This window comes from Chiloscyllium punctatum, chromosome 49 (assembly GCF_047496795.1).
Source record: "Chiloscyllium punctatum isolate Juve2018m chromosome 49, sChiPun1.3, whole genome shotgun sequence".
Classification (NCBI taxonomy): domain Eukaryota; kingdom Metazoa; phylum Chordata; class Chondrichthyes; order Orectolobiformes; family Hemiscylliidae; genus Chiloscyllium; species Chiloscyllium punctatum.
In genome coordinates, this window is record NC_092787.1 from 16,955,102 (window position 1) to 16,970,745 (window position 15,644).

Here is a 15,644-nt window from a genome sequence, read left to right on the forward strand (position 1 = left end):
CGTTCTGTACATCTCTTTGACTCTATGGCTAACTCTAAAACTTCCATGCACACACCATCAGACAAATTAAGACATTTTTGAAATTGCAAGAGCAGAAGCAACCCTAAAAATATGAGAAAAGTGAAAGGTCTCTTCTGAAATCGGAGCTTTAGGGAAGTAGTAACTCCAAAGATTGCAGACAGATGGGTGACAGTGAGGGGGACTGGGAGGAAGCAGCCAGTGCAGGGACCCCCTGTGGTCATTCCCCTCTAAAACAAGTATACCGTTTTGGATACTTGTGGGAGGGACGACTTACCAGGGGTAAGTAATGGGGCTCAGGCCTCTGGCATGGAGCCTGTCCCCATTGCTCAGAAGGGAAGGGTGGAGAAGAGCAGAGCAATAGTAATTGGGGACTCGATAGTTTGGGGCACAGATAGGCGGTTTTGTGGGGGCAAGAGAGACTCATGTCTGGTATGTTGCCTCCCAGGTGCAAGGGTACATGATGTCTCTGATCGTGTTTTCCAGGTCCTTAAGAGGGAGGGGGAGCATCCTGAAGTCGTGGTCCATATTGGCACCAATGACATAGGTAGGAGGAGGGCTGAGGATGTTAGGCAGGCTTTCAGGGAGCTAGGTTGGAAGCTCAGAGTTAGAACGAACAGAGTTGTTGTCTCTGGTTTGTTACCCGTGCCACGTGATAGAGAGTCAAGGAATAGGGAGAGAGAACAGTTAAATGCGTGGCTACAGGGATGGTGCAGGAGGGAGGGATTCCGGTTTCTGGATAACTGGGGTTCTTTCTGGGGAAGGTGGGACCTCTATAAACAGGATGGTCTACACCTGAACCTGAGGGGCACCAGTATCCTTGGCGGGAGGTTTGCTAGTGCTCTTTTGTGGGGGGGGGGGGGGGGGGGGTTTAAACTAACTCTGCAGGGGCATGGGAACCTAGACTGTAGCTTTAGGGTGCAGGACCTGGAGTGTAGAAACATAGAAGAAAGGATTGCGAGGATGATTCAGGAGAAGAGTGAAAGTAATAGGGTGGTTGTTATGGGGTCTTTAACTTTCCTGATATTGACTGGGAAAGCTATAGCTCAAGTTCGTTAGATGGGTCGGTGTTTGTCCAATGTGTGCAGGAGGGTTTTGTGACACAATATGTAGATAGGCCAACAAGAGGTGAGGCCATACTGGATTTGGTTCTGGGTAACGAACCAGGCCAGGTGTTAGAATTAGAGGTAGGTGAGCACTTTGGGGACAGTGACCACAATTCGGTGACTTTTACTTTAGTGATGGAGAGGGATAAGTGTGCACTGCAGGGTAAGGGTTATAGCTGGGAGCAGGGAAATTATGATGCGGTGAGGCATGACTTAGGATGCGTGGCTTGGAAAAGTAGGCTTCAAGGCAATAGCGTAATTGATATGTGGAGCTTGTTCAAGGAGCAACTATTGAGTGTCCTTGATAAGTATGTACCTGTCAGGCAGGGAGGAAAGGGTCGTGTGAGGGAGCTGTGGTTTAATAAGGAATTGGAATCCCTTGTTAAATGGAAGAGCGGCCTATGTAAAGATGAGGCGTGAAGGTTCAATTGGGGCGATTGAGAGTTATAAGGTAGCCAGGAAGGACCTGAAGAGAGAGCTAAGAGCAGCAAGGAGGGGACATGAAAGGTCCTTACTTGGTAGGATTAGGGAAAATCCTAAGGCTTTCTATAGGTATGTCAGGAATAAAAGAATGACTAGGGTTGGAATAGGTCCAGTCAAGGATAGTAGTGGGAAGTTGCGTGTGGAGGCTGAAGAGATTGGGGAGACACTGAATGAATACTTTTCGTCATTATTCACTCAGGAACAGGACATTGTTGCCGATGTGAATACTGAGTCACAATTAAGTAGAATGGATGGCTTTGAGGTATGTAGGGAAGAGGTGTTGGAAATTCTGGAAAGGGTGAAAATAGATAAGTCCCTTGGGCCTGATGGCATTTATCCTAGGATTCTCTGGGAAGCAAGGGAGGAGATTGCAGAGCCATTGGCCTTGATTTTTATGTCCTCGTTGTCTACAGGAATAGTGCCAGAAGACTGGAAGCTAGCAAATGTGGTCCCCTTGTTCAAGAAGGGGAGTAGGGATAACCCTAGTAACTATAGGCCGGTGAGTCTCACTTCTGTTGTGGGCAAAGTCTTAGAGAGAATTGTAAGGGATAGGATTTATGAACATCTGGATAGGAATAATGTGATCAAGGATAGTCAGCATGGTTTTGTGAAGGGCAAGTCGTGCCTCACAAACCTTATTGAATTCTTTTGAGAAGGTGACTAAGGAGGTGGACGAGGGGAAAGTGGTAGATGTGGTGTATATGGATTTTAGTAAGGCGTTTGATAAGGTTCCCCATGGTAGGCTACTGCAAAAAATACGGAGGTATGGCATTGAGGGTGAGTTGGAGGTTTGGGTTAGGAATTGGCTGGCTGGAAGAAGACAGAGGGTAGTAGTTGATGGTAAAGGTTCATCTTGGAGTGCCGTTACCAGTGGTGTTCCGCAAGGATCTGTTTTGGGACCATTGCTGTTTGTCATTTTTATAAATGACCTGGAGGAGGGGTTAGAAGGTTGGGTGAGCAAGTTTGCGGATGATACAAAAGTCGGAGGAGTTGTTGACAGTGAGGAAGGATGTGGCAGGTTACAGCGGGATATAGATAAGCTGCAGAGCTGGGCAGAAAGGTGGCAAATGGAGTTCAATGTAGCTAAGTGTGAGGTGATTCACTTTGGTAAGAGTAACAAAAAGATGGGGTACTGGGCTAATGGTCGGATACTTGGTAGTGTGGATGAGCAGAGGGATCTTGGTGTCCATGTACACAGATCTTTGAAAGTTGCCACCCAGGTAAATAGTGCGGTGAAGAAGGCATATGGCGTACTGGCTTTTATTGGTAGAGGAATTGAGTTCCGGAGTCCTGAGGTCAGCTGCAGTTGTATATGACTCTGGTGCGGCCGCATCTGGAGATTTGTGTGCAGTTTTGGTCGCCATACTATAGGAAGGATGTGGAGGCACTGGAACGGGTGCAGAGGTGGTTTACCAGGATGTTGCCTGGTATGGTAGGAAGATCGTATGAGGAAAGGCTGAGGCACTTGGGGTTGTTTTCATTAGAGAAAAGAAGATTTAGGGGTGACTTGATAGAGGTGTACAAGATGATTAGGGGTTTAGATAGGGTTGACCATGAGAACCTTTTTCCACGTATGGAGTCAGCTATTATAAGGGGGCATAGCTTTAAATTAAGGGGTGGTAGTTATAGGACGGATGTTAGGGGTAGGTTCTTTACTCAGCGAGTCGTGAGTTCATGGAATACCCTGCCAGTAGCAGTGGTGGACTCTCCCTCTTTATGGGCATTTAAAGGGGCATTGGATAGGCATATGGAGGATAGTGGGCTAGTGTAGGTTAGGTGGGCTTGGATCGGCACAACATCGAGGGCCAAAGGGCCGGTATTCTTCTATGTTCTATGTTCTATGAAATACATATCTGGTAAACTTGGTCATTGCTGCATTCTATCCTGTAGTTAACATATTGGAGATGGATATTGAGTCCAAAACTGCAGGTACCAGTCAAGGAAAGTGCTTTACGTTGGGTAATGTTACCACTGAGCTCAATGAGCTACTTGTTGCAGATTACCCAGACTCTGCCCTGCTTTTGTTATGACTCTGTTATTTAGGTGGTCCAATTAAAAGTATTGCTCATCAGTACCACTAAACTCAGGAATTCCAACTTAAACTTCTTTGCTTCTTGACTTCATTTTTCACCTTGAGGATGCTCAAAGTTTTAACCTTTCTCTTTGATCAAACTTTTAGACATTTGTCTGAATATCTCCTAATATGGCTTGCGATCAAAGTCTGCTTGATAACATTCCTGTGTAGTGCCTTGGGATCGTATGCTATATTAAAGGTGTTACATAAATGCTAGTTTTATTAGTAGTACTAATGAGGAACAGTTTAAGTATTCTCTTATTCAAAGTGGTAATTGCTTGTCATTAAGCTGACATGTGTTACTGGCCATCTACCAATCTTGGGTGATATGTGGATCCTGCTGCAGCATTCAACAGCCACAGAATTTTACCTGACAGTTAGGTATTGCTTCAGTCACTTGAATTGCTTGACATTCACCTACCTTTTAATAGGACATTTTTTCTGCTTGAGTTTGTGATTGCTGTTTTGATGTTGAGGAAATGTATTCGCACTTCTTCTTTGGTATTCAGCTCTTGTGCCTATGTCTGGATCGAGACAGTGAAGACATACATATAGAGCTGAATAATTCTGGTAGAGCTTGAAGTGAGCTTCTGTAGAAACATTATTTGTTAGCAGGTCACCTAAATGTCATTTTTGTCCATTTATCTATTGATGAAAGATGATGGTCAGTAATTAGCTGGCGTGGAGTTGTACAAATTTAATGTGTACCTGGGAAATTTTCCACATTCTCAAGAAAATACTTATTTCAAAGTTACTTAATGACTAGACCAAATGTCCTTTCAAAAGATGCATAAGGGTTTGTGGGATCATTTGCAATATGATGAATGATTGCTCCCCAATTACAATATTTGTCTAGGGGTCAGCTATTTCTGATGCAAAGATCTTTACAGTGTAGCTGTGATCTTCTCAGGAAATACAATGTTCTTTGTATCGACGTGGACAAACAGGGTCTTCAATTTTCATGAAAAGGAGATTACCAACTTTTCTTTGTAACTTTAATCCTTGTAAAGACTACATTGTGCATCATGCATTCTGACAACTTGGAGTTTTCTGAATTCTTTTGCTCTGTGGGCAAAAGTGAAAAAGAGAATCCCATGGGCAGATAATATCATGTGAACAGAAACCTGGGTCCATATGAATGCCATAAGTCAGATAACAAGCAAATGATAAACAATAGGTCCTTTAATGATGGTACTCTGTAGAATGCACAAGGTAGTGAAGGTATAGTGAAGGCAAAGTGGGCTCAAGGGGCTATTTGGCCTCTTCCTGTTCCTATTTCTTATGGTCTTAAGAACTTACAAATCGTTAGTAAAATTTATCTTGTACACAGTTAGTACTAACAGCACTTTTAATTAATTTTACAATATTTCAGCGTCTTAATTGGATGAGACAAATGTTCAAACTTCAGAATTTGAGGTAAAGTGTAGTGTAGAAAAGGAGTTAAATCTTCTGATACTGATGTCAGATTAGGATTTCAACAACATGCTACTTTATTCCAGGATAAACTGAGATGGCATTGAAGGTGAATAGGAAATCACCTTGGCAAGTACATAAAGTTTGAGAAAGTCAGGGCAGCTATTTTTCAGCAGTCTGCCAGATCACCAAGAACACAACATGAGGAGGTTCTTCACTGAAACTGATCAAGCTGGGACCACCTTAGTCTGTGAAACTGAAGAGTTTCATCCATGGACAGTGGAAAGACTCCTACTCAAAACACTTCTCTCAGAGATAGCTTCCAGCCCTTCATTACTATATTATCAGAAGGTATTTTACCCATTTTGAATTTTACCTACCTTCAGCTGCATTACCCTGCTATCAACCTTCATCACAATTTGGCAGCCTCTTCCTCTTCTGCAGCTTGCATCTTTGACGAAGAGCAAGAGCAAAAACAACACCAGCCCTATCAGCAACCAGAGCAACACTAGCTGCCAGCCCACTCCTGAGCTGCATAGCATAGAGATGATGGATACTGAAATCCTGCTGGAACCTGGGCAATCTCCAAACCACAAGCTAGAGGTGGAGGGTCAGTTTTCTTCACGTGTGTGTGTATCAATGCCTCAGGAGGTTCAGGTTTTCTCAGCAGGTCATTAAGGAAAACCTTATCAGTGACAGATGAGGGCAATTTGTGAACCTTTGTGTTCTGCAAGGAGGAAAAGCGGATACATGTAAATAGGAGTCTTCGAAATGGCTTGTGTGAAGAGGAGGAAAGGTCACCATTTGTTGGGGTGAGTTAGGAAAAGGCTGAATGTAACTGTGGCCTCAGATGGGGCTTTTAGGTAAAAACAATGACTGCAGATGCTGAAAACCAAATACTGGATTAGTGGTGCTGGAAGAGCACAGCAGTTCAGGCAGCATCCAACGAGCAGCGAAATCGACGTTTCGGGCAAAAGCCCTTTATCAGGAATAAAGGCAGTGAGCCTGAAGCATGGAGAGATAAGCTAGAGGAGGGTGGGGGTGGGGAGAGAATAGCATAGAGTACAATGGGTGAGTGGGGGAGGAGATGAAGGTGATTTAGGTGCCTTCTGATTGAGGAATGAGTGGAACAGAAAAAAGGCATTGTCCTGAGGAATGCTGTGTAGGAGAGTACTTGGAAAGTCAGAACATGAAAACTCACCTGTCATACCTTCCTGAGATCCTGGTTGGAGGAACTGAATTTCTGCTGGTGACTTCCTCAGCTACCTCCAGCCACACATACCTGTTTGTAGGGGTTTCCCTCTTCCTCACCTGTATTAGAGAGCTGACCTCTTGGTATTCCCTCAAAGTCCACAGAAAAGTCTCCTGGTAAGAGTGGGAGAGCTGGGAATCAGCTTTCCCAGATATTTTCTCCATTGCTGTTTGTTGCTGCAAACAAAGTCCAAGTGCTGGTAAGTCCTTGTGACAAACAAATGTGGTTCCTTTAATTAGATGTCCTGTCTTTGACAGAATGGACCTGTCATCCTGGCAATCTGCCCCTACATTGGTGCAGCTACCTGGAGGTAGGGTGCTAACACTAGGGTGCTAACACTCTTGGTAAAGCCCGTTGTTACAGGGACAAAGTTAATAAAATGCCACCCCAGATCGCTAGAAAGCTGAATATCTAAACATATGATTTTTATCACAAGAATCCTTTAAATTTACAACCATTCTTTTCAGGTCAGTTCTCATACTTTGTGAGCTATATTATCTTCTTCCAAACAACTTGCTTGAGTGATTCAACATTCAGTGTAATTGGATTAATCTAGCCTGTCAATCTGTATGTATTAAAATATTGAACCAGCTCATTCAATCAATCAAATACAAACAGGAAAAATCCATCTTCAATGGGAATTTCCCATTGTCATGGTCTGATTGTTCTGGAGGGTTTGTGCTTTGGTTATTAACATTGCAAAGTTACATCTCAGTAAAGCGATTTTCAAAATCACATTTATTTTCTTCCCTAAAGTCAGGGAGAAATCTTCTCTGCTGTAGTTCTTGATTCAGATATCAAATTTCAATACATTAAACCATTTCTATTTTGGTTATGTAGAATTCTTTCTTGAAGTATAAAATTCTCCTCAGTCATTGTATTTGAGTGCTCACCTCACTAAATTAAACATTGAATCAAGTATGGTTTACAAGACTGATCACTTCTGCACAAAGTGTGTTTTCTTTTGGTTTTATTCAATTGAGCCAAGCGATGAATAATTGAAGAGGATACACAAAGAGTTACCTGGATACCAGTCAGATGTTAATCAGGATTTCATTGGAAAAATACCTTACATATTAACCTTGTGTGCTTCATGTTGATCAAGTTAGAAGATTTAAATTGTCTATGGTATAATTAATATGCAGTATAAATTTAAACAAGAGCAAGAGATAGGTGGCATGTTTAGCTCAATCTCTTCTGTACATGGGTCACTTGCATTACAAGGAAACAGTAAAATTTGCAGGACATTAGAAACATAGAGTCATAGAGTTGTACAGCACGAAAACAGACCCTTCAGTCCAACTTGTCCATGCTGACCAGTTATCCTAAATTAATCTAGTCCCATTTGTCAGCACTTAGACCATAACCCTCTAACTCTTCCTATTCATGTACCATCTAGATGCCTTTTAAATATTGTAGTTGTACCAGCCTCCACCACTTCTTCTGGCAACTCAATCCATACATTGTTAGAAAAAAATCACACAACACCAGGTTTATTTGAATACTAGTTTTCAAAACACTGTTACTTCATCAGGTAACTAGTGGGGCACAATCATAAGATACAGAATTTATACATGCACCACCCTGTCTGAAAATGTTGCCCCTTAGGTCCCTTTTAAATCTTTACCCTCTCATCTTAACTCTAGTTTTGGACTCCCCAACCTGGAGAAAAGATCACCCTCATCATTTTATAAACCTCTATAAGGTCACTCTGCAGCCTCCAATGCTCAAGGGAAAATATCCCCAGCTCATTCAGCCTCTCTCTATAGCTCAAACTCTCTAACCCTAACAACAGCCATATAAATCTTTTCTGAACCCTTTCAGTTTCACAATATTCTTCCTATAGGAGGGAGACCAGAATTGAATGTAGTATTCCAAAACTGGCCTAACCGTTGTCCTGTACAGCCACAACATGACCTCCCCACTCCCATACTCAATGCACTGACCACTAAAGGCAAGCATACCAAATGACTTCTTCACAATCCTGTCTACCTTTGACTCTAATTTCAAGGAACTATGAACCTGCACTCCAAGGTCCTTTTGTTCAGCAACACTCCCCAGGATCTTACCATTAAGAGTATAAGTCCTGCCCTGATTTGCCTTTCTAAATGTAACACTTCAAACCTATCTAAATTATACGGTATTGGCCACTCCTTGGCTCATCAACCCATCTGATCAAGGCCTCATTTTACTCTGAGGCGACATTCTTGGCTGTGCACTACACCACCAATTGCTTCATTAGGTCAAGATCGAAATTAGATTAGATTAGATTACTTACAGTGTGGAAACAGGCCCTTCGGCCCAACAAGTCCACACTGACCCGCTGAAGCGCAACCCACCCATATCCCTACATTTACCCCTTACCTAACACTACAGGCAATTTAGCATGGCCAATTCACCTGACCCGCACATCTTTGGACTGTGGGAGGAAATCGGAGCACCCGGAGGAAACCCACGCAGACACGGGGAGAACGTGCAAACTCCACACAGTCACTCGCCTGAGGCGGGAATTGAACCCGGGTCTCTGGCGCTGTGAGGCAGCAGTGCTAATCACTGTGCCACCGTGCCGCCCAATAAAAATCTTTTAGTCTGTGTTCAGTTTCCAGAAGGGCATTGATATTTTGAGTGGAACAGTTACCGTCTTGGCTGCATGACATCTGATGTATGCACTTTAAGGTCAAGTATAGCACTATAGCTCAACCCTGATGGAACTGATGCTCCAGCACCAACTCTAGAAAAGCACCCTATACTGTATTTGTGTGACATTTTCTACCTCCAAAATCAGTTATTCTGTAGCCTTGTGGTCCAGACATGTGCTATTTGGAATAATGCAGAGATTGCTTAAACACATTTCCAATGAGTCAGGTCTTTGATCTTAAAGGTGAAAAATTGGTTTTGATTCCTATAACTGGCAGTTCTAGTGCAATAGTCTATTAATCAGCAATTAAAAGAAAAGTTCATGGTAGTGTCATCGACAAGATCTGCATTCCATGCCCATCCCTAATTGCCCTTGAAAAGGAGATAATGAGCTGTTTTTTTTTGGAACAGCTCCAGTCCTTGTGATATAGATACACTCATAGTACTGGTAAGGAGAGAATTTCAAGATTTTACCTCAGTGACAGTGAAAAAATGGTAATTTGATGGAAGACAAGGAGACAGCATTTTTTTAAAATCAGAGACCTACAACTAGGAATAAGTTGGGTACTCTCAAACTAGTCTTTTAGTAAACCAAATATGTTCCATTAAATTATATCAAACTTTCCCTCATAGTCCCATGTGGTTTAGGTTAGATTCCCTACAGTGTGGAAACAGGCCCTTTGGCCCAACTAGTCCATACCGACCCTCCGAAGATTAACCCACCCAGACCCATTTAGCCTCTGACTAATGCAATTTAGCATGGCCAATCCACCTGACCTGCACACCTTTGGACCATGGAAGGAAACCCACACAGACATGGATAGAATGTGCAAACTCCACACACAATTGCCCAAGGCTGGAATTGAACCTGGGACTCTGGTGCTGTGAGGCAGCAGTGCTAATCACTGAGCCACATGCCACCCACATGGGTATTATCCACTACGTGGATAAATAATTCCATAGGCACCTACTTGTTTTCAATCACTTCTTTAACTGGGAATTTATGTCATATTTATGGTGCATCCTACATCGTGTTTGAGCAGATAAGGATGGGATTGTGACCTGCATGAGCATAAAAAAAATGCTGGGTTTTACAGCCCTTTCAGTGCAGATTATGGATCAAACCCAGGCCTTCCTTTCCTCTGCCACTCAGTACCACACCATACAATGCATATACCAATAGAGGTGTATTCCTGTTTTACATTAAGTAACACAATGACAATCATAATCAAAAACAGGTAGGTTGTGTGAAAATATCAAACTGGTAAAATTGTGGTTCCCAGTTGATATTATGGTAGTGAGCATTATGTGGAATAGAGTGAGTTTTATTTGGGATTTTGTGTGCTTGACATTTGAACTGGGAGAGAGTGATATTAATACAGGGTATGAAAAAATGCTTCACTAACCAGCAATGATATCCTTCACCATGATGAATTCAAATAAAAATTTCAAGCATTTTTAATAGAACAGCTCTCTATCACATTCTAATGGCCTTTAGTCCCAATTAGACATTTATGGATTCCTGATCTAAGACCGGCTGTAACTTATCCATCACCGTCAAGACACATCATGATTGACAAATGCAACTGATTTTTTTTTCTGTAGGAAATCACTATTGATGAGAAAACAGTGAACGCATTATGTACCTGAATTTTCAGGAGTGTTCCAAAACATGTGCAAAAGACACATGTAAACGAAGGTGCATGATATAAAGAATACGCGATTGGTTGAAATAAAGCAAGGGAACAGAAAGCAGAGAACACGTGGTAAGGGGAAGTTGTTTGCATTGCCAGAATATTGGTTTCATAATGATACATGCTACGAATCTGTGGTGGGACTTGTTTTCTTTTTACAGACGTTACGTCAACCATAGTGAAGTGGTATTGATATTTGCTGGTGATACCTAATTAGAGACATGACAGCTTTGAGGAAGTATGCAGGATATAAACAGATTAGCAAAGGAGGCAATGAGGGACAGAGGTGACTCAAAGTCAGAGATTGTGAAGTAGCATATTCTGTAAAACAGTGAAAGCAAGTATACCATAAATGATTTGCTTCATACAAGGTGAAAGAGCAGAGAGTTCAGGTGGTGTAAATATATAGGACTTTAATGTTGGGAGTGCAGGTGAAAAAGAAATTAAAGGGTATATGGCATTTTAAAGAACTCATTCCATGGAATCTGTGGAACGCATATAATTTTGAATAGGATAGAGAACCAGTTTTGATTTATCACATAAGGCCATCACTGTAATATTTGTATAGTTTAGGCATAAGTCATAAAATGATAGCAAAATTTGCTCATGAGACAAAAGTAAGGCGGCTAGGTGTGACTTCCTTTGCAGAAACTGATATAGTGAACATAATTAGTGCAGGTATCATCTCACCCATATGTTGATATCTTAATGGCAGAAAGACTTTAACACAATTGTGAACTGGCTTGACATCAGTGCAAAATTGATATCACAGGGAATGCTCTTCCTAGTTTTAATTTTGTGGTGCATTGCTGGGAGAAGCAGAGAGAGGCTCCCTCTGTGTCTGTCAATTTCACACTCCATCTGAGAATGCTTCATACCTCACACAGAAAGAGCTTCAATTCCCATGCTAAAATTCTTCTCTTTCCTGAATATGAAAAGAAAGTGGAGCTGGTGCTGCAGAGAAATTTGAAGGAAACGCTTTAGTTAGAATTACACAAAAATGTGTTGTCAGGGCACTCTTGATATCTTATTTGGCAGCAGCAGCATGTAAGTGAGCTGTATAAACCAGAAAGTCCCAGATTCAACTGCTGTTATGTGCTGAGCTGATCAGTTTTAGCCTGTGTCAGTAGGGTTGCTTCATTTGGCATAAGTGTCCTTGGACTACAGAGCAAAAATAATTTTTGTTGGTAAGTATGAGAATCACGTGAGTGTGGCTGTGATATGTGGATTTGTATGAGGTTGTGCACTCTGGTAGGAGTAAAGGAGGTGCAGAGTATTTTATAAATGTTAAGAGATTGGGATGTTCGGCTGTCAAAAGAACTGAATGTCGTTGTTCATAAGTATTGAAAGCTAACAGGCAAGTGCAGACAAATGGTATGTTAACCTTTATCACAAAGGATTTGAGTAAAGATTCATTATGCCAATTATATAGAGCCTTTGTGAGACCACATCTGGAGTACTTTCTGCATTTTAATCCCTTTGCATAAAGAAGGATGTACTTTCAATGGAAGAATTGCAGTGGAGGCTCTCCAGTCTAGTTCCTGGGATGGTCGGACTGTTCTCTGAGGAGAGATTGAAGAAACTGGGCCTGTCATAGAGTCATAGAGTCATGGAGATGTACAACACAGAAACAGACTCTTCGATCCAACTCTTACCAACCAGATATCCTAAGTTAATCTGGTCCCATTTGCCAGCATTTGGCCCATATCCCTCTAAACCCTTTGTATTCATATACCCATCCAGATGCTCTTTAAATGTTGTAATTGTACCAGCCTTCACTACTTCCTCTGGCAGCTCATTCCATACACGCACCACCCTCTGCATGAAAAAGCTGCCCCCTAGATCCCTTTTAAATCTTCCTCTTTCACCTTAAACCTATGTCATCTAGTTCTGGACTCCCCTACCCCAGGGAAAAGACTTTCTCTATGTATCCTATCCATGGCGCTCATGATTTTATAAATTTCTCTAAGGTCACACCTCAGCCTCCAAGGCTGCAGGGAAAACAGCCCCAACCTATTCAGCCTTTCCACATACCTCAAACCGTCTAACTTTGGCAACATCCTTGTAAGTCTTTTCTGAACCCTTTCAAGTTTCACAATATCTTTCTGATAACAGGGGACCAGAATTAATTGCAGTATTCTAAAACTGGTCTAACCAATATCCTATATAGTCACAACATGACCTCCCAATTCCTATACTCAATGCAGTGGCCAATGAAGACAAGCATACCAAATGCCTTCTTCTCTACCCATCTACCTGCAACTCCACTTTAAAGGAACTATGAGCCTTAACCCCTGGGTCTCTTTGTTTGGCAATATTCACCAGGACCCTACCATTACATGTACACATCCTGCCCTGATTTCTCTGATTCTTCTGTATTCCCTGGAGTTTAAAAGAATGAGAGGAGATCTCAATCAAACTTACAACGTTTCTAGAAGCTTCAACAGGGTAGATGCAAAAATAATTTTCTCCATAGTTTGAGGTCTAGTGCCAGGGAACATGGTTTCAGAATAAGATATAAGCAATTTAAGACTGAGATGAGGAAAACATTCTCAGAAGGTATGAATTTTCAGAATTCTCTACCTGAGAGGACTCTGGTGGCTCAGTCAGTGAGTAAATTCAGAAAGAAATCGATGGATTTCCAGATACTAATGGCATCGATGGATTTGGACATAGAGCAGAGAAATAGCATTGAGGTAGATCATCAGTCATTATCCAGAATAACAGAACAAGGTTGAATGGGTGAATGACATTCTCCCTCTTCTGTGTTCCTGTGTTGCTAACACATGGGAATATAACTTAACAACACTCACTTAAAGAGCATATGCACTTAGAGAGGATACTATATACAGCTGGTGTCTGTGGAGCTCTACCCTGGGAGGAATCATTGTCTTTGGAATGGGTGGAAAATTGGCAAAACACACTCATTCATTATGGAAAGCAATAGCGTTGTAACAAAATATTTTCCATGACTCTGCTGTTGAAGGTTATTGCAACTAGAAAAGGTTGAGAAATTGGTACGTTCCTGTTAAATTATAATTGACAGAATCTATGGGCTGGAAGGAAAGAATGACATCAAGCCAAGGATTCTCTGCACAGTTCAAATCACAGTCTGAGTTGGCATTAAACAAGTCAGACTCATAATCTTTTCAAACTTGAAATGGTTTCATACCAAATTCCCTTTCCCTGTTATGTATCAATGCTGAAGATGTAATAATAATAGCTTCTCTTGGGATATTTTGTTTTTTTGACAGAGGGCAGACTGTCCTCTAGTCTTAAGTGGGTAGTGTTTAGTTTATGGAGACTTGTGCAGGAAATATATTACATACTCTCTTTTATAAATCTGGGGTAATATCAAATAAATAGCCCTATAAATAAATAAACTGAAATACCATCCCTTATGTACCTAATTGCATTCCCAGATTGGAGTATATGAGTAAGGCTGAATGAGCAAATTTCATTCATAATTGTCATCAACACTTGGTTTACTTGTGTGGGTATAGGGAACATCCATCAACTGCAATTACACATCCCAGTAGAGGCAGGGTTATAGGCTGCTTCTCATAAGAGGGAACAAAAACTGAGGGAGAGACTTCCATTATCTGCATCATTAGATTACTTTACAGTGTGCCAACAGGCCCTTCGGCCCAACAAGTCCACACCGCACCCGCCAAAGCGCAACCCACCCATACCCCTACATCACCCCTTACCTAACACTACGGGCAATTTAGCATGGCCAATTCACCTGACCTGCACATCTTTGGATTGTGGGAGGAAACCGGAGCACCCGGAGGAAACCCACGCAGACACGGGGAGAATGTGCAAACTCCACACAGAGAGTCGCCTGAGGCGGGAATTGAACCCGGATCTCTGGCGCTGTGAGGCAGCAGTGCTAACCACTATGCCACCGTGCCGCCCATCATGGCACTGAACTAGGGAAAACTGGAGACAGAAAATAATCAGCCCAGCTATTTTACAATGGAAGGTAAATTTGAATGTAAACTTTAGATTTCCTGGATATATGTAACTCTCCAAAGAAAATATTCAACTCACGGCATCAGATCTCAATGGCCATCATAGGACCACTAGTAAGAAATTGCTCAACAGCTCGGTTTGTTAATGACTTGCATGTCTTCTCATGTAGCTCAACTCTATCTGAATTAGGTATGAATGTGCTGGAAAAGCACCGCAGGTCAGGCAGCATCTGAGGAGCAAGAAAATCGATGTTTCAGGCAAAAGCCCTTCATCAAGAATAAGGCCTCATTTCGATTTTCCTGCTCCTCGGATGCTGCCTGCCCTGCAGTGCTTTTCCAACATTACTCTAATCTTGACTCTAATCTCCAGCATCTACAGTACCCACTTTTGCCTAGGTATGTATGTGGTCCATACTTGTACATGTTGCAGTTTTCACTAACAAAGGGAACCTAAATATTGAGCTTCAATCGGCCAAAATTAATTTTGAAGTCCAGTCGCGATTTGAATTTTGTGGTATTGTGTTAATAATGTATTCTTTTGTATTATTGATTAAGTTGAAGGTAGCCTTTATAATGAGGTCCAAGCAATGCAGAGAACACAGTTTGGTTAATGCTGCATTCCTACCGTGCTTTCAGGAGTGTGAGAGAAATATAATTTAGTGTTTGTGTGTCTAAATGTCTTTACTTACAGCTCAAATAATCCCCTGATTACTGTTCAGGGTGGAAATATTTCATGGAGTGAATTGCCTCAGAGGCCTCCAAGATAATCTTCCGATCCAGAGTCTGTTCCATGGAACAGGATGAGACGTGCTGACATTTCGTCTTCCATAAGATACAGAAGGAGAGCTCTGTGCTCAGCAGTCTGACATCCTGAGGATCAGCAAATCCTTTGTCAGATTTTATGATTCAAAGGAGGAGAAAGTGAGGACTGCAGATGCTGGAGATCAGAGCTGAAAATGTGTTGCTGGAAAAGCGCAGCAGGTCAGGCAGCAT